Source organism: Scyliorhinus torazame, chromosome 24 (genome assembly GCF_047496885.1).
Source record: "Scyliorhinus torazame isolate Kashiwa2021f chromosome 24, sScyTor2.1, whole genome shotgun sequence".
In the NCBI taxonomy this organism is placed as follows: Eukaryota; Metazoa; Chordata; class Chondrichthyes; order Carcharhiniformes; family Scyliorhinidae; genus Scyliorhinus; species Scyliorhinus torazame.
Genome location: NC_092730.1, coordinates 24133214 through 24158429, shown reverse-complemented (window position 1 = coordinate 24158429; position 25216 = coordinate 24133214). Strand labels below are relative to the sequence as shown.

The 25216-nt window shown below is 54.1% G+C and overlaps 1 protein-coding gene and 1 non-coding gene across 5 annotated transcripts in view; one reads left to right on the top strand and one right to left on the bottom strand.

The window, feature by feature from the left end:
* LOC140399972 (pyruvate carboxylase, mitochondrial-like) overlaps positions 1-25216 on the bottom strand; it is a 445397-nt gene that overhangs the window by 385280 nt on the left and 34901 nt on the right. For 3 of the 4 annotated variants that reach the window (XM_072489467.1, XM_072489471.1, XM_072489470.1), the window contains exon 2: positions 18159-18287. The gene's annotated coding sequence lies outside the window, so the exon portion shown is untranslated. Of the gene's footprint in view, positions 1-18158; positions 18288-24506; positions 24526-25216 lie in introns of those variants that run through there. The other variant, XM_072489468.1, reaches the window with a different exon arrangement.
* On the top strand, positions 755-845 carry trnap-agg (transfer RNA proline (anticodon AGG)). The gene is given in 2 exon segments: positions 755-790; positions 810-845. It is a non-coding gene; the product is annotated as a tRNA-Pro (tRNA).

Here is a 25216-nt window from a genome sequence, read left to right as displayed (position 1 = left end):
TAAGACAGCGATGAGGAAGAATTGAATGGCAGAGCAGACCTGACGGGCCGAGTGGCCTACTTCTCATTGTCTTAGTAGATTCTCTGGGCGCCCGAGTGCCCTCAGGGTCTTACGTGCTTCAGCAAGGTCGCCTCTCTTTCTTCTAAACGCCAATGGGTCGACGCCCAACCTGCTCACAATCTCTTCAGAAGACAACCCTTCGTCCCAGCAATGGGCCCAGCGAACCTTCTCTGAACCGCTTTGAAAGCAGGTACATCATTTTGTTTTAAACGTTAAGCAGATCAAAACTGTACTCGGAACTCCAGATGTGACATCGCCAAGGCCCCGTACAACTGTGGGAAAACACCCCAACTTTTATGTTCCATTAGAATCGTAGAATTATAGAAAGGTTACAGCACAGGAGGCCACTAGTCCCATCCTGTCCATGCTAGCCCAAGGACACCCTGGTGTCCTTTCTAATCTCACCTTCCAGCAACCCAGTCCATAGCCCTGTAACTTACAGCACTTAAGGTGCAGAGCCAGGTACTTTTAAATGAGTTTAGGGTCTCTGCCTCCACCTCCAACTCAGGCAGCCAATCCCAGACTCCCACGACCTCTGCGTAAATAGATCTTCCTCATGTCCCCTCGACACCTTCTGCCTCTGATCTTGAATCTCCGTCCCCTGGTTCGAGAATTCTCCACCAAGGGAAACAATTTTATTCTGTCCACTCCATCTCTTCCCCTCATAATTTTGTACACCTCAATTTAGTGATTTGGCTCGTTGGTCTAGGGGTATGATTCTCGCTTAGGGGCTTCCATTTGCGATAAAATGTGAGAGGTCCCGGGTTCAAATCCCGGACGAGCCCTGTTTTTTTTTTTTTGGGTAGCACGGTAGCATTGTGAATAGCACAATTGCTTCACAGCTCCAGGGTCCCAGGTTCGATTCCGGCTTGGGTCACTGTCTGTGTGGAGTCTGCACATCCTCCCCGCGTGTGCGTGGGTTTCCTCCGGGTGCTCCGGTTTCCTCCCACAGTCCAAAGATGTGCAGGTTAGGTGGATTGGCCATGATAAATTGCCCTTAGTGTCCAAAAAATTGTCCTTAGTGTTGGGTGGGGTTACTGGGTTATGGGGATAGGGTGGAGGTGTTGACCTTGGGTAGGGTGCTCTTTCCAAGTGCCGGTGCAGACTCGATGGGCCGAATGGCCTCCTTCTGCAATGTAAATTCTATGATGAGTCGCCCCTCAGCCTTCTTTGTTCCAAGGCAAATGACCCCAACCTCTCCAATCTCTCCTCGTCGCTACATTTTCCCAGCCCTGGCAACATTCTTGTAAACCTCCTCCGCACTCTCTCCCAGAGCAGTAACGTCCTTCCTGCAATGTGGCGACCAGGACTGCGCTCAATACTCCAGTTGTGGCCTCACTAGTGTTTTACACAATTCCAACATTATATCCTTACTTTTACATTCTATACCTCTGCCAATGAAGGAGAGCATTCCATCTGCTTTCTTTACAAACTTGTCCACTTGAACTGCTGCCTTTAGGGACCTGTGTACTTGTACGCTGTGATCACTCACTTCATCTACCCCTCTTAGTCTATTCCCATTTATTGTGTACTCCCTACAACTGTTTGACCTTCCTAAATGCTGACCTCACACTTCTCGGTGTTAAATTCCGTCTGCCCCTTTACCGCCCATTCCACCAACCCATGTATATCATTTTGGTGATTATAGCTATCCTCTACACTGTCCACCACTCGGCCAAATGTTTTTGCCGGATGCAAATTTCCCAATCGTGCCCCCCACGTACACATCCAAATCGTTAACACATAAACACAAACAGTCAGGGTCCCAACACCGAGCCCTGTGGAACACTACTTGAAACAACTTCCCATTTGCAAGGACAGCCATCGACCATTCCCTTTGTTTCCTGTTGCTAAGCCAACTTTTTATCCAGTTCGCCACATTGCCCTGTCTCCCATGGGCTTTCACTTTCTTACCAATCTGCCATGTGGGACTTTGTCAACCGCCTTGCTAAAATCCATGTGCACCACATCCACCGCACTACATAGAATTTACAGTACAGGAGGCCATTCGGCCCATCAAGTCTTCACCGGCTCTTGGAAAGAGCACCTTACCCAAGTCCAACCTCCACCCTATCCCCATAACCCAGTAACCCCACCCAGCACTAAGGGCAATTTTGGACACGAAGGGCAATTTAGCTTGGCCAATCCACCTAACCTGCACATCTTTCGACTGTGGGAGGAAACCGGAGGAAACCCACACAGACACGGGGAGAACTTGGAGACTCCGCACAGACAGTGACCCAGCGGGGAATCGAACCTGGGACCCTGGAGCTGTGAAGCAATTGTGCTAACCACCATGCTACCCTCATCAACCCTTCTTGTCACTTCCTCAAAGAATTCAATCAAATTTGTGAGGCATGACCTTCCTTTAACAAATCCATGCTGACTCTCCCCGACTAGTCCATGCCTTTCTATGTGACAGTTAATCCTATCTCTCAGGATTGATTTTACTAACTTTCCCCCCATCAACGTAACACGAATTGGCCCATAATTGTTCGGCACTTCCTTCGATCCCTTTTTAAACAATGGAACCACGTTTGCATTTCTCCAGTCCTCCCGTACCTCCCCTCAATCTAGTGAGGATTGGAAAGTCATCCTCAGAGCATCTGCTATCTCCTCCCTGACCTCCTTTACCAGCCTCGGAAACAAACCATCTGGCCCTGGCGACTTATCAACTTTCAAGGATTCAAACCCTGAGCACTTCCTCTTTCTTTCTGATTATCCTGTCCAATATCTCACAGTGTTCCTCCTACTAGATCAGCATCTTCCATTTCCTTTGATAATACGGAGATAAAATATTCATTTACAACCTTTCCCACAGCCTCTGCATCTATACACAAGTTCCCTTCTTCAACTCAGATATGTCCCATGTTTTCCTCTTGCAGTAAACGCTAATATTCCACTGGCCTTCCAAATCACTTGCTGCACCTGCATACTAACGTGAAGCAAATCAAGGAAATCTTCATTTTCACTGAGCGAGCGATTCCCACATCCCATGAAGAAATATTTGTTTAAATTAGATTTCCAAGCAGGACAGCTCAAGCCTTAATTTTGGCAATGAATTTGGGACAACTTTTTGGACCAATAACCTGTACATCTGCGGGGAAGTGGGGGGCAGAGAAATGCCAAAAAAAATAAAGACCCGAGGACGCAACAAGACGTTTTAAACTCAGGTTCCACCCTGCAAACGGTCGAATTGGCAACCCAGCCAGTGTTATAGAATCAGAGAATCCCGAGCGTGCAGAAGGAGGCCATTCGGCCCATCTAGTCTGCACGGCCCCCTGAAAGAGCAGCCTACCTAGGTACAATCTCCCTTGCCCCGTAACCCCACTCGGGGCAATTTATCGTGGCCAATCCAGCTAAGCTGCGCACCTGTGGACTGCGGGTGGAAACCGGAGCTCCCTGAGGAGACCCGCGCAGACACGGGGGGGGGGAGAAGGTGCAAACTCCACACAGTCACCGAGGTCAGAATGGAACACGGGTCTCTGGTGCTGCGAGGCAGCAGTGCTGACCACGGTGCCGCCCCACCCTTGGGGTCAGTCGCTCGCAATCAGGAGGCAGTGGGGGAGGAGGTGGGAGCAGGTCAGCCACCGGGAGGAGCAGACAGACAGTCACGGCATTCTGTCCTGATTACGAAAACTCCATCCCATTGGTTAACTTCCGAGGTTTGAACATTCAATTATCACTGAACAACCGGGTTGCAAACCGACCGTCTTCACTGCTGGCATATTCCCACAAACGCTGCATTACATTTGACTAAACACCACGTTACCACAATTCTCATTCAGAAATGCACCCTTTGTAACCTCGGGGACACAGCCTGGCTGGCTGCCACTGCACTGTGAGAAATTAAGGTTTGGAATGAAGCGCGATAGTTGCTGAAAAGTAAAGGTTGTGTGGGCGGCCAGCAAAGTTTTGAAGTCTACGTGGAACATTGCATGTGCGGACGGAGTGTTTTTGAGGCTGCTTTCCGTCCCTGCTCGCTCCACTCCTTCACTCATTTTCACGTCGTCCAGGGTGAGAGGTGGGCAGCCCATCCGTTCCCTGCCCGGCAGCACACGCTGGAGTCACAGGTTGTACGTTTGACTCCCGTTCCAGGCTTCTATCGATAATCCTCGCGAACGGAGGGAGCGCTACACTGTCAGAGGGTCAGTACTGAGGGAGTGCCGCACTGTCAGAGGGTCAGTACTGAGGGAGTGCTGCACTGTCAGAGGGTCAGTGCTGAGGGAGTGCTACACTGTCAGAGGGTCAGTACTGAGGGAGTGCTACACTGTCAGAGGGTCAGTACTGAGGGAGTGCTACACTGTCAGAGGGTCAGTGCTGAGGGAGTGCTACACTGTCAGAGGGTCAGTACTGAGGGAGTGCTGCACTGTCAGAGGGTCAGTACTGAGGGAGTGCTGCACTGTCAGAGGGTCAGTACTGAGGGAGTGCTGCACTGTCAGAGGGTCAGTACTGAGGGAGTGCTGCACTGTCAGAGAGTCAGTACTGAGGGAGTGCTGCACTGTCAGAGGGTCAGTACGGAGGGAGCGCCGCACTGTCAGAGGGTCAGTACTGAGGGAGTGCTGCACTGTCAGAGGGTCAGTACTGAGGGAGTGCTGCACTGTCAGAGGGTCAGTACTGAGGGAGCGCTGCACTGTCAGAGGGTCAGTACTGAGGGAGTGCCGCACTGTCAGAGGGTCAGTACTGAGGGAGTGCTGCACTGTCAGAGAGTCAGTACTGAGGGAGTGCTGCACTGTCAGAGGGTCAGTACTGAGGGAGTGCTGCACTGTCAGAGGGTCAGTACTGAGGGAGTGCAGCGCTGTCAGAGGGTCAGTATTGAAGGAGTGCTGCACTGTCAGAGGGTCATTACTGAGGGAGTGCTGCACTGTCAGAGGGTCAGTACTGAGGGAGTGCCGCACTGTCGGAGGGTCAGTACTGAGGGAGCGCTGCACTGTCAGAGAGTCAGTACTGAGGGATCGCTGCACTGTCAGAGGGTCAGTACAGAGGGAGTGCCGCACTGTCAGAGGGTAAGTACTGAGGGAGTGTTGCACTGTCAGAGTGTCAGTACTGAGGGAGTGCTGAACAGTCAAAGGGTCAGTACTGAGGGAGTGCCGCACTGTCAGAGGGTCAGTACTGAGGGAGTGCTGCACTGTCAGAGGGTCATCAATGAGGGAGTGGTGCACTGTCAGAGGGACAGTACTGAAGGAGCGCTGCACTGTCAGAGGGCTAGTACCAAGGGAGTGCTGCACTGTCAGAGGGTCAGTATTGAGGGAGTGCTGCACTGTTGGAGGGTCAGTACTGAGGGAGTGCCGCACTGTCAGAGGGTCAGTACTGAGGGAGTTCCGCATTGTCAGAGGGTCAGTACTGAGGGAGTGCTGCACTGTCAGAGGGTCAGTACTGAGGGAGTGCTGCACTGTCAGAGGGTCAGTACTGAGGGAGTGCTGCACAGTCAGAGGGTCAGTACTGAGGGAGTGCTGCACTGTCAGGGGGTCAGTACCGAGGGAGTGCTGCACTGTCAGAGGGTCAGTACTGAGGGAGCGCCGCACTGTGGGAGGGTCAGTACTGAGGGAGTGCCGCACTGTCAGAGGGTCAGTACTGAGGGAGTGCTGCACTGTCAGGGGGTCAGTACCGAGGGAGTGCCGCACTGTCAGAGGGTCAGTACTGAGGGAGTGCTGCACTGTCAGAGGGTCAATACTGAGGGAGTGCTGCACTATCAGAGGGTCAGGACTGAGGGACTGACGCACTGTCAGAGGGTCAGTACTGACGGACTGAGGCACTGTCAGAGGGTCAGTACAGAGGGACAGACGCACTGTCAGAGGGTCAGTACTGAGGGAGTGCCGCCCAGTCAGAGAGTAAGAACTGAGGGAATGCTGCACTGTCAGAGGCTCAGAAATGAGGGAGTGCTGCACTGTCAGAGGGTCAGTACAGAGGGAGTGCCGCACTGTCAGAGGGTCAGTACTGAGGGAGTGCTGCACTGTCAGAGTGTCAGTACTGAGGGAGTGCTGAACAGTCAAAGGGTCAGTACTGAGGGAGTGCCGCACTGTCAGAGGGTCAGTACTGAGGGAGTGCTGCACTGTCAGAGGGTCATCAATGAGGGAGTGGTGCACTGTCAGAGGGACAGTACTGAGGGAGCGCTGCACTGTCAGAGGGTCAGTATTGAGGGAGTGCTGCACTGTTGGAGGGTCAGTACTGAGGGAGTGCCGCACTGTCAGAGGGTCAGTACTGAGGGAGTGCCGCATTGTCAGAGGGTCAGTACTGAGGGAGTGCTGCACTGTCAGAGGGTCAGTACTGAGGGAGTGCTGCACTGTTAGAGGGTCAGTACTGAGGGAGTGCTGCACTGTCAGAGGGTCAGTACTGAGGGAGTGCTGCACAGTCAGAGGGTCAGTACTGAGGGAGTGCCGCACTGTCAGGGGGTCAGTACCGAGGGAGTGCTGCACTGTCAGAGGGTCAGTACTGAGGGAGCGCCGCACTGTGGGAGGGTCAGTACTGAGGGAGTGCCGCACTGTCAGAGGGTCAGTACTGAGGGAGTGCTGCACTGTCAGGGGGTCAGTACCGAGGGAGTGCCGCACTGTCAGAGGGTCAGTACTGAGGGAGTGCTGCACTGTCAGAGGGTCAATACTGAGGGAGTGCTGCACTATCAGAGGGTCAGGACTGAGGGACTGACGCACTGTCAGAGGGTCAGTACTGAGGGACTGAGGCACTGTCAGAGGGTCAGTACAGAGGGACTGACGCACTGTCAGAGGGTCAGTACTGAGGGAGTGCCGCCCAGTCAGAGAGTAAGAACTGAGGGAATGCTGCACTGTCAGAGGGTCAAAAAGGAGGGAGTGCTGCACTGTCAGAGGGTCAGTACTGAGGGAGTGCAGCACTGTCAAAGGGTCAGTACTGAGGGATCGCTGCACTATCGGAGGGTCAGTACAGAGGGAGTGCTGCACTGTTAAGAGTCAGGACTGAGGGAGTGCTGCACTGTCAGAGGGTCAGTACTGAGGGAGTGCCGCACTGTCGGAGGGTCAGTACTGAGGGAGCGCTGCACTGTCAGAGAGTCAGTACTGAGGGATCGCTGCACTGTCAGAGGGTCAGTACAGAGGGAGTGCCGCACTGTCAGAGGGTCAGTACTGAGGGAGTGCTGAACAGTCAAAGGGTCAGTACTGAGGGAGTGCCGCACTGTCAGAGGGTCAGTACTGAGGGAGTGCTGCACTGTCAGAGGGTCATCAATGAGGGAGTGGTGCACTGTCAGAGGGTCAGTATTGAGGGAGTGCTGCACTGTCAGAGGGTCAGTACTGAGGGAGTGCCGCATTGTCAGAGGGTCAGGACTGAGGGAGTGCTGCACTGTTAGAGGGTCAGTACTGAGGGAGTGCTGCACTGTCAGAGGGTCAGTACTGAGGGAGTGCTGCACAGTCAGAGGGTCAGTACTGAGGGAGTGCTGCACTGTCAGGGGGTCAGTACCGAGGGAGTGCTGCACTGTCAGAGGGTCAGTACTGAGGGAGCGCCGCACTGTGGGAGGGTCAGTACTGAGGGAGTGCCGCACTGTCAGAGGGTCAGTACTGAGGGAGTGCTGCACTGTCAGGGGGTCAGTACAGAGGGAGTGCCGCACTGTCAGAGGGTCAGTACTGAGGGAGTGCTGCACTGTCAGAGGGTCAATACTGAGGGAGTGCTGCACTATCAGAGGGTCAGGACTGAGGGACTGACGCACTGTCAGAGGGTCAGTACTGAGGGACTGAGGCACTGTCAGAGGGTCAGTACAGAGGGACTGACGCCCAGTCAGAGAGTAAGAACTGAGGGAATGCTGCACTGTCAGAGGGTCAGAAATGAGGGAGTGCAGCACTGTCAGAGGGTCAGTACTGAGGGAGTGCAGCACTGTCAAAGGGTCAGTACTGAGGGATCGCTGCACTATCGGAGGGTCAGTACAGAGGGAGTGCTGCACTGTTAAGAGTCAGGACTGAGGGGGTGCCGAACTGTGAAAGGATCAGTACTGAGGGAGTGCTGCATTTTAAAAGGTCAGCGCTGAGGGAGCGCTGCACTGTCAGAGCGTCAGTACTGAGGGAGTGCTGCACTGTCAGAGGGCCAGTACCAGGGAGTGCTGCCCTGTCAGAGGGTCAGTACTGAGGGAGTGCTGCACTGTCGGAGAGTCAGTACTGAGAGAGTGCTGCACTGTCAGAGGGTCAGTACTGAGGGAGTGCTGCATTTGAAAAGGTCAGTGCTGAGGGAGCGCTGCACTTTCAGAGGGTCAGTACTGAGGGAGTGCTGCACTGTCAGACGCTCAGTGCTGAGGGAGTGCTGCACTGTCAGAGAGTCATTACCGAGGGAGTGCTGCACTGTCAGAGGGTCAGTACTGAGGGAGAGTTGCACTGTCAGAGGATCAGAACTGAGGCAGTGCTGCACTGTCGGAGGGTCAATACTGAGGGAGTGCCGCACTGTCGGAGGGTCAGTACTGAGGGAGTGCCGCACTGTCAGAGGGTCAGTACTGAGGGAGTGCCGCACTGTCAGAGGGTCAGTACTGAGGGAGTGCTGCACTGTCAGAGGGTCAGTACTGAGGGAGTGCCGCACTGTCAGAGGGTCAGTACTGAGGGAGCGTTACGCTGTCAGAGGGTCAGTACTGAGGGAGTGCCGCACTGTCAGAGGGTCAGTACTGAGGGAGTGCTGCACTGTCAGAGGGTCAGTACTGAGGGAGTGCCGCACTGTCAGAGGGTCAATACTGAGGGAGCGCTGCTCTGTCAGACGCTCAGTACTGAGAGAGTGCTGCACTGTCAGAGGGTCAGTACTGAGGGAGCGCTGCTCTGTCAGAGGGTCAGTACTGAGGGAGTGCTGCACTGTCAGAGGGTCAGTACTGAGGGAGCGCTGCTCTGTCAGACGCACATAGAACAATACAGCGCAGTACAGGCCCTTCGGCCCACGATGTTGCACCGAAACAAAAGCCATCTAACCTACACTATGCCATTATCATCCATATGTTTATCCAATAAACTTTTAAATGCACAGTACTAAGGGAGTGCTGTACTGTCAGAGGGTCAGTACTGAGGGAGAGCCGCACTGACAGAGGGTCAGTACTGAGGGAGTGCTGCACTGTCAGAGGGTCAGTACTGAGAGACTGACGCACTGTCAGAGGGTCAGTACTGAGGGAGTGCTGCACTGTCAGAGGGTCAATACTGAGGGAGTGCTGCACTGTCAGAGGGTCAGTACTGAGGGAGTGCTGCACTGTCAGAGGGTCAGTACTGAAGGAGTGCTAGCACTGTCAGAGGGTCAGTACTGAAGGAGTGCTAGCACTGTCAGAGGGTCAGTACTGAGGGAGTGCTGCACAGTCAGAGGGTCAGTACTGAGGGAGTGCTGCACTGTCAGAGGGGCAGTACTGAGGGAGTGCTGCACTGTTGGAGAATCAGAACTGAGGGAGTGCTGCACTGTCAGAGGGTCAGTACTGAGGGAGTGCTGCATTTTAAAAGGTCAGTGCTGAGGGAGCGCTGCACTTTCAGAGGGTCAGTACTGAGGGAGCGCTGCATTGTCAGAGGGTCAGTACTGAGGGAGTGCTACACTGTCAGAGAGTCATTACCGAGGGAGTGCTGCTCTGTCAGACGCTCAGTGCTGAGGGAGCGCTGTACTGTCAGAAGGTCAGGACTGAGGGAGTGCTGCACTGTCAGAGGGCCAGTACCAGGGAGTGCTGCACTGTCAGAGGGTCAGTACTGAGGGAGCGCTGCACTGTCAGAGAGCCAGTATTGAGGAAGTGCTGCACTGTCAGAGGGTCAATACTGAGGGAGTGCCGCATTGTCAGAGGATCAGAACTGAGGGGGTGCTGCACTGTCAGAGGGTCGGTACTGAGGGAGTGCTGCACTGTCAGAGGGTCAGTACTGAGGGAGTGCTGCATTTTAAAAGGTCAGTGCTGAGGGAGCGCTGCACTTTCAGAGGGTCAGTACTGAGGGAGTGCTACACTGTCAGAGAGTCATTACCGAGGGAGTGCTGCTCTGTCAGACGCTCAGTGCTGAGGGAGCGCTGTACTGTCAGAAGGTCAGGACTGAGGGAGTGCTGCACTGTCAGAGGGCCAGTACCAGGGAGTGCTGCACTGTCAGAGGGTCAGTACTGAGGGAGCGCTGCACTGTCAGAGAGCCAGTATTGAGGAAGTGCTGCACTGTCAGAGGGTCAATACTGAGGGAGTGCCGCACTGTCAGAGGATCAGAACTGAGGGAGTGCTGCACTGTCAGAGGGTCGGTACTGAGGGAGTGCCGCACTGTCAGAGGGTCAGTACTGAGGGAGTGCTGCACTGTCAGAGGGTCAGTACTGAGGGAGTGCTGTACTGTCAGAGGGTCAGTACTGATGGAGCGCTGCACTGTCAGAAAGTCAGTACTGAGGGAGTGCTGCACTGTCAGAGGGTCAGTACTGAGGGAGTGCTGTACTGTCAGAGGGTCAGTACTGAAGGAGTACTGCACTGTCGGAGGGTCAATACTGAGGGAGTGCTGCACTATCAGAGGGTCAGGACTGAGGGACTGACGCACTGTCAGAGGGTCAGTACTGAGGGACTGACGCCCAGTCAGAGAGTAAGAACTGAGGGAATGCTGCACTGTCAGAGGGTCAGAAATGAGGGAGTGCTGCACTGTCAGAGGGTCAGTACTGAGGGAGTGCAGCACTGTCAAAGGGTCAGTACTGAGGGATCGCTGCACTATCGGAGGGTCAGTACAGAGGGAGTGCTGCACTGTTAAGAGTCAGGACTGAGGGGGTGCTGAACTGTGAGAGGATCAGTACTGAGGGAGTGCTGCATTTTAAAAGGTCAGCGCTGAGGGAGCGCTGCACTGTCAGAGCGTCAGTACTGAGGGAGTGCTGCACTGTCAGAGGGCCAGTACCAGGGAGTGCTGCCCTGTCAGAGGGTCAGTACTGAGGGAGTGCTGCACTGTCGGAGAGTCAGTACTGAGAGAGTGCTGCACTGTCAGAGGGTCATTACTGAGGGAGTGCTGCATTTGAAAAGGTCAGTGCTGAGGGAGCGCTGCACTTTCAGAGGGTCAGTACTGAGGGAGTGCTGCACTGTCAGACGCTCAGTGCTGAGGGAGTGCTGCACTGTCAGAGAGTCATTACCGAGGGAGTGCTGCACTGTCAGAGGGTCAGTACTGAGGGAGAGTTGCACTGTCAGAGGATCAGAACTGAGGCAGTGCTGCACTGTCGGAGGGTCAATACTGAGGGAGTGCCGCACTGTCGGAGGGTCAGTACTGAGGGAGTGCCGCACTGTCAGAGGGTCAGTACTGAGGGAGTGCCGCACTGTCAGAGGGTCAGTACTGAGGGAGTGCCGCACTGTCAGAGGGTCAGTACTGAGGGAGTGCTGCACTGTCAGAGGGTCAGTACTGAGGGAGTGCCGCACTGTCAGAGGGTCAGTACTGAGGGAGCGTTACGCTGTCAGAGGGTCAGTACTGAGGGAGTGCCGCACTGTCAGAGGGTCAGTACTGAGGGAGTGCTGCACTGTCAGAGGGTCAGTACTGAGGGAGTGCCGCACTGTCAGAGGGTCAATACTGAGGGAACGCTGCTCTGTCAGACGCTCAGTACTGAGGGAGTGCTGCACTGTCAGAGGGTCAGTACTGAGGGAGTGCTGCACTGTCAGAGGGTCAGTACTGAGGGAGTGCTGCACTGTCAGAGGGTCAGTACTGAAGGAGTGCTAGCACTGTCAGAGGGTCAGTACTGAAGGAGTGCTAGCACTGTCAGAGGGTCAGTACTGAGGGAGTGCTGCACAGTCAGAGGGTCAGTACTGAGGGAGTGCTGCACTGTCAGAGGGGCAGTACTGAGGGAGTGCTGCACTGTTGGAGAATCAGTACTGAGGGAGTGCTGCACTGTCAGAGGGTCAGTACTGAGGGAGTGCTGCATTTTAAAAGGTCAGTGCTGAGGGAGCGCTGCACTTTCAGAGGGTCAGTACTGAGGGAGTGCTACACTGTCAGAGAGTCATTACCGAGGGAGTGCTGCTCTGTCAGACGCTCAGTGCTGAGGGAGCGCTGTACTGTCAGAAGGTCAGGACTGAGGGAGTGCTGCACTGTCAGAGGGCCAGTACCAGGGAGTGCTGCACTGTCAGAGGGTCAGTACTGAGGGAGCGCTGCACTGTCAGAGAGCCAGTATTGAGGAAGTGCTGCACTGTCAGAGGGTCAATACTGAGGGAGTGCCGCACTGTCAGAGGATCAGAACTGAGGGAGTGCTGCACTGTCAGAGGGTCGGTACTGAGGGAGTGCTGCACTGTCAGAGGGTCAGTACTGAGGGAGTGCTGCATTTTAAAAGGTCAGTGCTGAGGGAGCGCTGCACTTTCAGAGGGTCAGTACTGAGGGAGTGCTACACTGTCAGAGAGTCATTACCGAGGGAGTGCTGCTCTGTCAGACGCTCAGTGCTGAGGGAGCGCTGTACTGTCAGAAGGTCAGGACTGAGGGAGTGCTGCACTGTCAGAGGGCCAGTACCAGGGAGTGCTGCACTGTCAGAGGGTCAGTACTGAGGGAGCGCTGCACTGTCAGAGAGCCAGTATTGAGGAAGTGCTGCACTGTCAGAGGGTCAATACTGAGGGAGTGCCGCACTGTCAGAGGATCAGAACTGAGGGAGTGCTGCACTGTCAGAGGGCCAGTACCAGGGAGTGCTGCACTGTCAGAGGGTCAGTACTGAGGGAGAGCTGTACTGTCAGAGGGTCAGTACTGAAGGAGTACTGCACTGTCGGAGGGTCAATACTGAGGGAGTGCTGCACTATCAGAGGGTCAGGACTGAGGGACTGACGCACTGTCAGAGGGTCAGTACTGAGGGACTGACGCCCAGTCAGAGAGTAAGAACTGAGGGAATGCTGCACTGTCAGAGGGTCAGAAATGAGGGAGTGCTGCACTGTCAGAGGGTCAGTACTGAGGGAGTGCAGCACTGTCAAAGGGTCAGTACTGAGGGATCGCTGCACTATCGGAGGGTCAGTACAGAGGGAGTGCTGCACTGTTAAGAGTCAGGACTGAGGGGGTGCTGAACTGTGAGAGGATCAGTACTGAGGGAGTGCTGCATTTTAAAAGGTCAGCGCTGAGGGAGCGCTGCACTGTCAGAGCGTCAGTACTGAGGGAGTGCTGCACTGTCAGAGGGCCAGTACCAGGGAGTGCTGCCCTGTCAGAGGGTCAGTACTGAGGGAGTGCTGCACTGTCGGAGAGTCAGTACTGAGAGAGTGCTGCACTGTCAGAGGGTCATTACTGAGGGAGTGCTGCATTTGAAAAGGTCAGTGCTGAGGGAGCGCTGCACTTTCAGAGGGTCAGTACTGAGGGAGTGCTGCACTGTCAGACGCTCAGTGCTGAGGGAGTGCTGCACTGTCAGAGAGTCATTACCGAGGGAGTGCTGCACTGTCAGAGGGTCAGTACTGAGGGAGAGTTGCACTGTCAGAGGATCAGAACTGAGGCAGTGCTGCACTGTCGGAGGGTCAATACTGAGGGAGTGCCGCACTGTCGGAGGGTCAGTACTGAGGGAGTGCCGCACTGTCAGAGGGTCAGTACTGAGGGAGTGCCGCACTGTCAGAGGGTCAGTACTGAGGGAGTGCTGCACTGTCAGAGGGTCAGTACTGAGGGAGTGCCGCACTGTCAGAGGGTCAGTACTGAGGGAGCGTTACGCTGTCAGAGGGTCAGTACTGAGGGAGTGCCGCACTGTCAGAGGGTCAGTACTGAGGGAGTGCTGCACTGTCAGAGGGTCAGTACTGAGGGAGTGCCGCACTGTCAGAGGGTCAATACTGAGGGAGCGCTGCTCTGTCAGACGCTCAGTACTGAGGGAGTGCTGCACTGTCAGAGGGTCAGTACTGAGGGAGCGCTGCTCTGTCAGAGGGTCAGTACTGAGGGAGTGCTGCACTGTCAGAGGGTCAGTACTGAGGGAGCGCTGCTCTGTCAGACGCACATAGAACAATACAGCGCAGTACAGGCCCTTCGGCCCACGATGTTGCACCGAAACAAAAGCCATCTAACCTACACTATGCCATTATCATCCATATGTTTATCCAATAAACTTTTAAATGCACAGTACTAAGGGAGTGCTGTACTGTCAGAGGGTCAGTACTGAGGGAGAGCCGCACTGACAGAGGGTCAGTACTGAGGGAGTGCTGCACTGTCAGAGGGTCAGTACTGAGAGACTGACGCACTGTCAGAGGGTCAGTACTGAGGGAGTGCTGCACTGTCAGAGGGTCAATACTGAGGGAGTGCTGCACTGTCAGAGGGTCAGTACTGAGGGAGTGCTGCACTGTCAGAGGGCCAGTACCAGGGAGTGCTGCACTGTCAGAGGGTCAGTACTGAGGGAGCGCTGCACTGTCAGAGAGCCAGTATTGAGGAAGTGCTGCACTGTCAGAGGGTCAATACTGAGGGAGTGCCGCACTGTCAGAGGATCAGAACTGAGGGAGTGCTGCACTGTCAGAGGGTCGGTACTGAGAGACTGACGCACTGTCAGAGGGTCAGTACTGAGGGAGTGCTGCACTGTCAGAGGGTCAATACTGAGGGAGTGCTGCACTGTCAGAGGGTCAGTACTGAGGGAGTGCTGCACTGTCAGAGGGTCAGTACTGAAGGAGTGCTAGCACTGTCAGAGGGTCAGTACTGAAGGAGTGCTAGCACTGTCAGAGGGTCAGTACTGAGGGAGTGCTGCACAGTCAGAGGGTCAGTACTGAGGGAGTGCTGCACTGTCAGAGAAACAGTACTGAGGGAGTGCTGCACTGTTGGAGAATCAGTACTGAGGGAGTGCTGCACTGTCAGAGGGTCAGTTCTGAGGGAGTGCTGCATTTTAAAAGGTCAGTGCTGAGGGAGCGCTGCACTTTCAGAGGGTCAGTACTGAGGGAGTGCTACACTGTCAGAGAGTCATTACCGAGGGAGTGCTGCTCTGTCAGACGCTCAGTGCTGAGGGAGCGCTGTACTGTCAGAAGGTCAGGACTGAGGGAGTGCTGCACTGTCAGAGGGCCAGTACCAGGGAGTGCTGCACTGTCAGAGGGTCAGTACTGAGGGAGCGCTGCACTGTCAGAGAGCCAGTATTGAGGAAGTGCTGCACTGTCAGAGGGTCAATACTGAGGGAGTGCCGCACTGTCAGAGGATCAGAACTGAGGGAGTGCTGCACTGTCAGAGGGTCGGTACTGAGGGAGTGCCGCACTGTCAGAGGGTCAGTACTGAGGGAGTGCTGCACTGTCAGAGGGTCAGTACTGAGGGAGTGCTGTACTGTCAGAGGGTCAGTACTGATGGAGCGCTGCACTGTCAGAAGGTCAGTACTGAGGGAGTGCTGCACTGTCAGAGGGTCAGTACTGAGGGAGTGCTGTACTGTCAGAGGGTCAGTACTGAAGGAGTACTGCACTGTCGGAGGGTCAGTACTGAAGGAGTACTGCACTGTCGGAGGGTCAGTACTGAGGGAGTGTCGCACTGTCAGAGGGTCCGTACTGAGGGAGTGCTGCACTGTCAGAGGGTCAGTACTGAGGGAGTGCTGCACTGTCAGAGAGTCAGTGTTGAGGGAGTGCTGCACTGTCAGAGGGTCAGTACTGAGGGAGTGCTGCACTGTCAGAGGGTCAGTACTGAGGGAGCGCTGCACTGTCAGAGGGTCAGTACTGAGGGAGCGCCGCACTGTCAGAGGGTCAGTACTGAGGGAGTGTTGCACTGTCAGAGGGTCAGTACTGTGGGAGTGTTGCACTGTCAGAGGGTCAGTACTGAGGGAGCGTTGCATTGTTAGAGGGTCAGAACTGAGGGAGTTCTGCACTGACAGAGGGTCAGTACTGAGGGAGTCCCGCACAGTCAGAGGGTCAGTACTGAGGGAGTGCTGCACTGTCAGAGGGTCAGTACTGAGGGAGTGCTGCACTGTCAGTCGGTCAGTACTGAGGGAGTGCTGCACTGTCAGAGGGTCAGTACTGAGGGAGTGCTGCACTGTCAGAGGGTCAGTACTCAGGGAGTGCTGAATTGTCAGAGGGTCAGTACTCAGGGAGTGCTGCACTGTCAGTCGGTCAGTACTGAGGGAGTGCCGCACTGTCAGAATGCTGCACTGTTGGGAGTTGTCACCCTCATTGAAGTAATTAAACTGAGAACCACTTGTGCCTCTGAGATGGATGGAAAATGCCCCACGACTGGAACCAGGGCAGGGGAGCTCCAGCAGCATTCCGGCCAATATATATTCCTCAACTAACACCTTCAGTGAGTAATGTGGTGCTTTAGTTAATTGCTCTTTCCGGGAGCTTGCTGCATCCTGTGCTGTCAGCCAAGATCCCAACATTACAACAGCGGCTGCAATTCAAATCGGTCCTCGGGCTCTCTGGGGATATCCTCAAGTTGTGAAAGGTGCTATATAAATGCAAGTTCTTTCTTTCCCATATCGGCAGCTGGTGAGCGTAAAATTCATTGCCTATGTCGGGATTGAATGATGCAATAATTCAAATGCACTGAAGGCTGCAGAGTGGCTGAGAAATGTAACCTTGCTGTGTCTCCCGCCATGTCGATCATGCAATGGGAACCATATCGGAAGCTACCATTCTCTCGCGTAACGTACTCATCACTTGGTGGAGCCACCTGGGTTGGCCACTTCCCGACTTAAAATGGAGAACCGCAAAGGCTGAAGGGAAATTCAGCCAACACAGGCAAAGACTAGCAAATACAGAAATCCTGTGTATTGAAACCTGTAAGAAACCAGACAGCACTGAAACCAGCAGCCATCTGCATAGTAATGTAGCAGCCATCTGCATAGTAATGAGCAATTCCAAGGCACAATGGCAACAGTTAAGGTGAATAAAGCCAAGCCAGACTCCTCGGCGCCAGCAGGAGCCAAGACAAAGGAAGGCCAACGGACATTTAAGGACCGCCCAGCGATCAGGGAACCGCTCCAGCATTGGAGAAATCGATCCCATTGATCGGAACGCAGTCCAATCACTTTGAACCAGGTACGGGGTCCGCCCCGAAGGGCGGGAAGCCCCTGGGGACAATAAAGTAGAGTCCCCAAGTTCAAATCGTCATTCTTGGCAGGGTCACTCAGCAACTTGAATCAACCCGTGAGAGTGAACTGCCCAGCGGCCGCCAACCAAGTAAGTCTCCAGTCAAGGCTCGCTACGAGATAGGCGCTCCGAGCTACCAGTCCATACCAGCTTTTGTATCCCGCAGACTCAGGACCTGAACGAAAGGCCATTTGCTCCCCTGACCTGGTGGGCCAATTCCGAAGCTAAGTATAGGCCTTTTAGTGATAGGAATAGTCAAGAAAGTAGAGTTTATGCATGAGTAGTGATTTACTGTGTATAATAAATGTGTTTTGATTTGAATCTTACTAATTGGTATGTTGAGTTATTGATCAGTACTTGAACTTGAACCTCGTGGCGGTATCATAAAGATACCTGGCGACTCGAGAGCAAAGGTTAAACAAACAGAGCAAATTACGAATTAAGAGCCAATCAAAAGTTAGCAATATTGGCCAATGGATTGAAACTTCTGGTACAATTGATGATTCAGAAACTGCTCGATAATAAAGGCGGAGTTCCAGAATCACGGAATTCCCACAGTGCAGGAGGCCATTCGGCCCATCGAGTCAGCACCGGCCCTCTGAAAGAGCAGCCTACCCAGGCCCATTCTCTCTGTGTCTGCATGGGTCTCACCCCCACGACCCAAAGATGTGCAGGGTCGGTGGATTGGCCACACGAAATTGCCCCTTAATAGGAAAATTTAAAAAAAGGAATGATACCCGGACCACAGGGGTGAAGTTATGAGGCGAGATTGTACAAATTAGGCCTGTTTTCTCTCGAATTTGGAAGGTTAAAGGGTGATCTGATCGAAGTGTTCTAGATATTTACAGGGAATAATAGAATCCACAGAATCCCTCCAGTGTAGAAGGTGGCCACTTGGCCCATCGAGTCTGCACTGGCCCTTGGAAAGAGCACCTCATTTAAGCCCACACCTCCTCCCTATCTCCGTACCCCAGTAACCCCACCTAACCTTTCTGACATTAGGGGGCAATTTATCACGGCCAATCCACCTAACCAGCACATCTTTGGACTGTGGGAGGGAACCGGAGCACCCGGAGGAAACCCACGCAGACACGGGGGAGAACGTGCAGACTCCGCACAGACAGTGACCCAAGCCGGAATCGAACCTGGGACCCTGGTGCTGCGAGACAGCGGTGCTAACCACTGTGCCCCCCATATTTTGACTTTGTTCGTTGTGACGCAGGTCTCTCACCTTTAATCCTGTGTTGCGCCAGACGCTCCCAAACTGGTCCGAGTGAGCAGCAAAGCTCCGCGCTCCCAGTTCCGAGCTCTCAGTGTGTCCCGGGCTGCGGTTCTATTCCTGGGTCACACCGTACGGCTCCTGAAAGGCACAGTTAAAAAAAATCAGGCGCCACTGATCCCCAAGAACCATTTCATTCAACTCCAATTACATTTTCCAGCCAGCTATTTCAAATGCAATTAAGAGGCGGAGAGGTTTACAGCACAAAGCTGGGCCCTTTGGCTGAGCATGTCTACGCCGGCCATCAAACACGGGTCTATTCATTCTCATCCCCTTGTTGCAGCACTCGGTCGTAGCCATGTACGCTGTGGCGTTTCATTTTCTGTTTTAACGCATTTTATTCAAACTTATATCAAAGTAGGTTACAGCAAATAAACACCCCGGGAAACATTCTTCCCAACAATCAACTATTCAGTTTGTACAGAATTTTCTCCTCTTTCACCCCCCCCCACCCTCCCCATCACCCACCCCCCTGCGGCGAACAGCTCCTCAAACACGGTCAGAAACATCCCCCACCTTTTCTCAAACTCCCCTGCTGAGCCCCTTAACTCATACTTTATTTTCTCTAACCGCAGGAAGTGGTACAGGTCACCCAACCAAGCCGCTACCCCCGGTGGCCATGCCGACCGCCACTCCAGCAAAATTCGCCGCCGTGCAGTCAGAGAGGCGAAGGCCACGACATCGGCCTTCCTCCTCTCCATGAGCTCCGGCTTCTCTGAAACGCCAAATATCGCCACCAAAGGGTCCGGGTCCACTCCCTCCTCCACTATCCTGGCTAAGACCGCGAACACTCCCGTCCAGAATCGTCCCAATTTTTCACAACCCCAAAACATGTGCGCATGATTCGCTGGCCCCCGCCCACACCTCTCACACTCATCTGCTACCCCCTGAAAGAACCCATTCATTCTCGCCCGAGTCATATGCACCCTGTGCACCACCTTAAACTGTATCAGGCTCACCCTTGCACAAGAGGAGGTCCCGTTTACCCTGCGCAGTGCCTCACTCCATACTCCCCAATTGATCTCCATTCCCAACTCCGCTTCCCATTTCTCCTTGATCTTCACCTCCCTGCTCCCCCAGCCACTTATATACATCCCTAATTCTTCCCTCCCCTTCCACATCCGGAAGCAGCAGTCGCTCTAGCAGGGTGTATCCCGGCAATCTAGGGAACCCCTTCCAGACCTTTCGTGCAAAGTCCCTAACCTGTAGATACCTGAACTCGCTACCCCTCGGCAGCTCTACCCTCTCCCTTAGCTCCTCCAGACTGGCGAACCCTTCCTCCAAATACAAATCCCTCACCTTGACCAGCCCCACTTCCCTCCACCTCCTGTATACACTATCCATCCCCCCCCCCCCCCCCCCCCCCCCGCTCAAACCCATGATTCTCGCACAGCGACGTTAGCACCGACATCCCTTCCACCCTAAAATGCCTCCTCAACTGATTCCATATCTTCACCGTGGACTGCACCACTGGGCTCCCTGAATACCTACTCGTAGCCATTGGCAATGCTGCCGTCACCGCAGCCCTCAAACTAGACCCCTTACAAGATTCCTCCTCCATCCTAACCCACTCTAGACCTTCTCTTTCCCACCACCGCCGCATCTTGTCCACATTCGCCGCCCAATAATAATGACGCCAGTTTGGCAACGCCAATGCTGTGGCGTTTCACATGCCCATCTAAACGCTTGGGTCTAAATGTGAGGGTGCCCCCCTCTACCACCCTTCCAGGCAGTGGGTTCCAGATTCCCACCACCCTCTGGATTGAGTTAATTTGCTCCAGTCCCCCCTAAATCTCTGAAATGTGTCCCCCCTGGCTATTGACCCCTATCCGCCCTATCTATGCCCCTCATACACCTCGATCAGGTCACCCCCTCAGCCTCCTCTGCTCCAAGGAAAACAACCCCAGTCTATCCAATCTCTCTTCATAGCTGAAACTCTGCAGCCCAGGCAGCATCCTGGTAAATCTCTTCTGCACCCTTTCCAGTGCGATCACATCCCTCCTATAATGTGGCGACGAGAACGGCACGCAGCACTCCAGCTGCGGCCTAACCACGTTTTATACAGTTCCAGCATAACCTCCCCCCTCATATTCTGTGCCTCAGTTAATAAAGGCAAGTATCCCCTATGCCCCCTTAACCACGTTATCTCGTGCCTTCAGGGAACGATGGACATGCACCCCAAGGTCTTTCTGGTCCTCTGTACTATCCAGCATCTTTGTAAGTAAGAGAACCAAAAGGTGCAACAAGGGGTGGGCTATGGGTCAAGATGGGGGGGGGGGGGGAAGATTTGCAGTCGAAAGTTGTTGAACTCAAGGTTGAACCCTGAAGGCTGTAATTTGCCTAATTGGAAGATGAGGGGCGGGATTCTCCGCAATCGGCGCGATGTCCGCCGACCGGCGCCAAAAACGGCGCGAACCAGTCCGGCATCGCGCCGCCCCAAAGGTGCGGAATTCTCCGCATCTTGGGGGGCCGAGCCCTCACCTTGAGGGGCTAGGCCCCCGCCGGACTGATTTCCACCCCGCCGGCTGGCGGGAAAGGCCTTTGGTGCCCCGCCAGCTGGCACGGAAATGACTTTGCCGTGCGGCACATGCGCGGGAGCATCAGCGGCCGCTCACGGCATCCCCGCGCATGCGCAGTGGAGGGGGTCTCTTCCACCTCCGCCATAGTGGAGACCATGGCGAAGGCAGAAGGAAAAGAGTGCCCCCACGGCACAGGCCCGCTCGCGGATCGGTGGGCCCCGATCGCGGGCCAGACCACCGTGGGGGCACCCCCCGGGGCCAGATCGCCCCGCGCCCCCCCCCCAGGACCCCGGAGCCAGCCCGCGCTGCCTTGTCCCGCCGGTAAGAGAGGTGGTTTGATTCTCGCCGGCGGGACAGGCATTCCAGCAGCGGGACTTCGGCCCATCGCGGGCCGGAGAATCAAGTGGGGGGGCCCGCCAACCGGCGCGGCGCGATTCCCACCCCCGCCGAATATCTGGTGCCGGATAATTCGGCAACCGGCGGGGGTGGGATTCACACCAGTCCCCAGCGATTCTCCGACCTGGCGGGGGGTCGGAGAATCCCGCCCGAGGTGTTCATAGAATCACTACAGTGATTAAGGAGGCCATTCGGCCCCAGGTGGAAAGGGCACCCTACCCAAGGCCACACCTCCACCCTTTCCCCGTAACCCAGTAACCCCACCCAATCTTTTTGGACACTAAGGGCAATTTAGCGCGGCCAATCCAGCTAACCTGCACATCTTTGGACTGTGGGAGGAAACCGGGGTACCCGGAGGAAACCCACGCAGACACTGGGGAGAACGTGCAGACTCCGCACAGACAGCGACCCAAACCGGGAATCGAACCTGGGACCCTGGAGCTGTGAAGCAACTGTGCTAACCACTGTGCTACCGTGCCGCACTTCGGCTGAAGGGCTGTGTTTAGTGGGGTTGTTAATTATTGAATATGTTATTCATGCATTGTACCTTTGTGTATATCTAGTTTCGTTTCTTATCATGAAAAATGCCTTCAATAAAAATATTGAAAAATAGATAAAGGAACAGGGGGCAGTGGTCACCTTTTTGAAGTGTTTATTATTTGACGATCCTAATTTAGAGAGTTCACTGGAGGGAGATTCCTGCAGGTAGGCGGGGAGGAGGTGTGTTAGAAAGGCGACATTTAACTAGATAAAAAGCCAGCACCTGGGTTTGTTTGTCTGCCTGCTCAAGGATGAGAGAATGCAATGCTCTCAGCGGCAACAGTTTAACCATTAAACGTATCCAGCCAGTTAATCAACTACAAATACAATTGCAGACAGGGGGGAAAAAAGCTTTTTCTTTTCCACAGCTACACTGCCGCTAAGCAAATGGTTGATCAAATCTAAAATAATTTTTAAAAGTACAATCTTCTCATGTGGATTGAAACGCATCCTACACGGACTGAAATCAGCGGAATGTGGCGGCCCTGCGTGCGGGGCAAGGTCAACAAAATGTCTCGTGGGGCCTCGTCCAGATGGGCCGCAGGTGACGCCCAGGCCGCAGGTTGTCCACCATTACTCTGAGGCGAAAAAAGCAGATTCTTCTCGCCCATCGTCCTAAATGGTAGGCCCTTTATTTATTTAGTTTTTTTTAAAAATATATATATATATATACTTTAGAGTACCCAATTAATTTTTTTCCAATTCAGGGGCAATTTAGCACGGTCAATCCACCTACCCTGCACATCTTTGGGTTGTGGGGGCGAAACCCACGCAGACACGGGGAGAATGTGCAAACTCCACACGGACAGCGACCCAGAGCCGGGCTTGAACCTGGGACCTCGGCGCCGTGAGGCAGCAGTGCTAACCCACTGCGCCACTGTGCTGCCCCCTTTATTTTTAAACTGTGCCCCCCCCCCCCTTGCTCTCATCTCTCTCTCTCAAGGGGCCACACCTCCAAACCAAACCAGTTCTGTCGAGGGATCATTGAAATCCGAAACCTTAGCACTCGTGTTAGTTTCTCCACAGATGCTGCCAAACCTGTTGAGTTTAGCGTGCACTTTTACCTCAGTTTGCAATTAGATTTTACGTAAATGAGTTAAAATATAACGTCCTTTCCAAAACAGGTATTAAACAAAAAAATTACTGATCTGAATGACTTTGGGATAAGACAGGATTCATCCATTCCATACCAGTACACAATCACATGCGGTGCATTAATAATAATCTTTATTGTCACAAGTAGGCTTACATTAACGCCGCAATGATGTTACTGTGAAAAGCCCCTAGTCGCCACATTCCGGCGCCTGTTCGGGTACACGGAGGGAGAATTCAGAATGTCCAATTCACCTAACAAGCACGTCTGTCGGGACTTGTGGGAGGAAACCGGAGCACCCGGAGGAAACCCACGCAGACACGGGGAGAGAACGTGCCGACTCCTCACGGACAGTGACCCAAACCGGGAGTCGAACCCGGGCCCCTGGCGCTGTGAAGCCACAGTGCTACCCACTGTGCTACCGTGTCGCCCTGCAACACAGTCAATCAGAGACCTCTAACCATCCCCACCTCAGGAGGCAGTCGGAGTGTGTACGTCTATTTGTCACAACTCTCAACAGGTAACAAAACTCCTTCAAGCGTGCAGCATGTTAAATACCACCTTTCCACCAGTGCAATGCACTATCGAAGTAGCCACGTGTCACCCTCTCTCGCGGGTCCGCACCAGCTCCTGACTCAGCCTAAAGCTCTGGAATTCCCTAACTAAACCTCCCCATCTATCTCCCTCTTCCTCCTCCTCAGAGGCGCTCCTCAAAGCCTGCCCATTCGACCAGTTCCAGGGTCTCAACGTGAATCGACGCCAAATCTTGTGCGCGCTTTGCAACGTCCGAGGGGCGTACGGACACGAGGTATTACGTTTTTGTGGATGGGTCGTCAGCAACTGGGTCACAATGTGGCCCACCAGCGCCCGGGAGGACCTCAACCCCCCCCCCCCCCCCCCACCACCCCCCCCGGCCGCAAGCGGTTCCAAGTCAGGATGCCGTGTGGCTTGGGAACCGAGAGACATAGAAAGACAGCCCATCGAGTCTGTTCCGCCATTCAATGAGATCATAGAATTTACAGTGCAAAAGGAGGCCATTCGGCCCATCGAGTCTGCACCGGCTCTTGGAAATAGCACCTTACCCAAGGTCAACACCTCCACCCTATCCCCATAACCCAGTAACCCCACTCAACACTAAGGGCAATTTTGGACACTAACGGGTAATTTATCATGACCAATCCACCTAACCTGCACATCTTTGGACTGTGAGGAAACCAGAGCACCCGGAGGAAACCCACTCACACACGGGGAGGATGTGCAGACTCCGCACAGACAGTGACCCAAACCTGGGACCCTGGAGCTGTGAAGCAATTGTGCTATCCACAATGCTACCGTGCTGCCCTAAAAACAACTAGCAGAGAATGGTTTTGATCCATCGACCTCTGGGTTATGGGCCCAGCACGCCTCCGCTGCACCACTCTGCTTCCTAATCATGGCTGATTTATAATAACCCTCAACTCCACTTTCCCTCCTTATACCCCATAGCCCTCGATTCCTACGGAGGGATGGTGGTGTTCCCATTCCGGACAGCAGAATGGGCGAGTTGACCAAATGATCGGCTCTTCAATACCGCCGACATTCCCCCACTGCCCTCTCAGGAGGAGGCCCCAACTGCAGATTTTCCATCTGATCATCAACCCGGGCTCCTTTCAGGGTTGACTAACCTGTGCCCCGTCATCTCACCCCGCCTGATAAAAGAGTTGCACAGCAGAACAAACATCAACATTTTCTCCCCCCCCCCCCCCATCTAACCTTTGGATATCCACAGTTTCTGTTCTGTTTTTGGCAGGGGCGAGGTGGAGTTTATGTACAAGAGTCGAGACTCCTTGAACTAGTCTGCGATAAAGCCAGAGAGAAAGGTCACGAATGGAATGACGATCAAACACACTGCTTTCCCGACAGGCCGCCGAAAACAAAAGAGGGCGGCTGCGGGGAGAACGCGCGGCCGCGGGAAGCATTGGGTGTCGGGTCAATGAGAAATAGAAAGTAAGTCCAGGGTTTGAACCCCAAACTGCATGAACATAGAACATACAGAACATAGGACATATAGAACATAGAACATACAATGCAGAAGGCCATTCGGCCCATCGAGTCTGCACTGACCCACTTATGCCCTCACGTTTCATTTTCATGTTTCTTACCCAATAACCCCTCCTAACCTTTTTGGTCACTAAGGGCAATTTATCACGGCCAATCCACCTAACCTGCACGTCTTTGGACTGTGGGAGGAAACCGGAGCACCCGGAGGAAACCCACGCAGGCACGGGGAGAAGGTGCAGACTCTGCACAGATTGTGACCCAGCGGGGAATCAAACCTGGGACCCTGGCGCTGTGAAGCCACATTGCTAGCCACTGTGCTACCGTGCTGCTGATGAGATCTTGGAAGACAAATATTTGACTTGTATAGGGCGGCACGGTAGTACAGTGGTTAGCACTGTTGCTCCACAGCGCCGGGGGTCGCA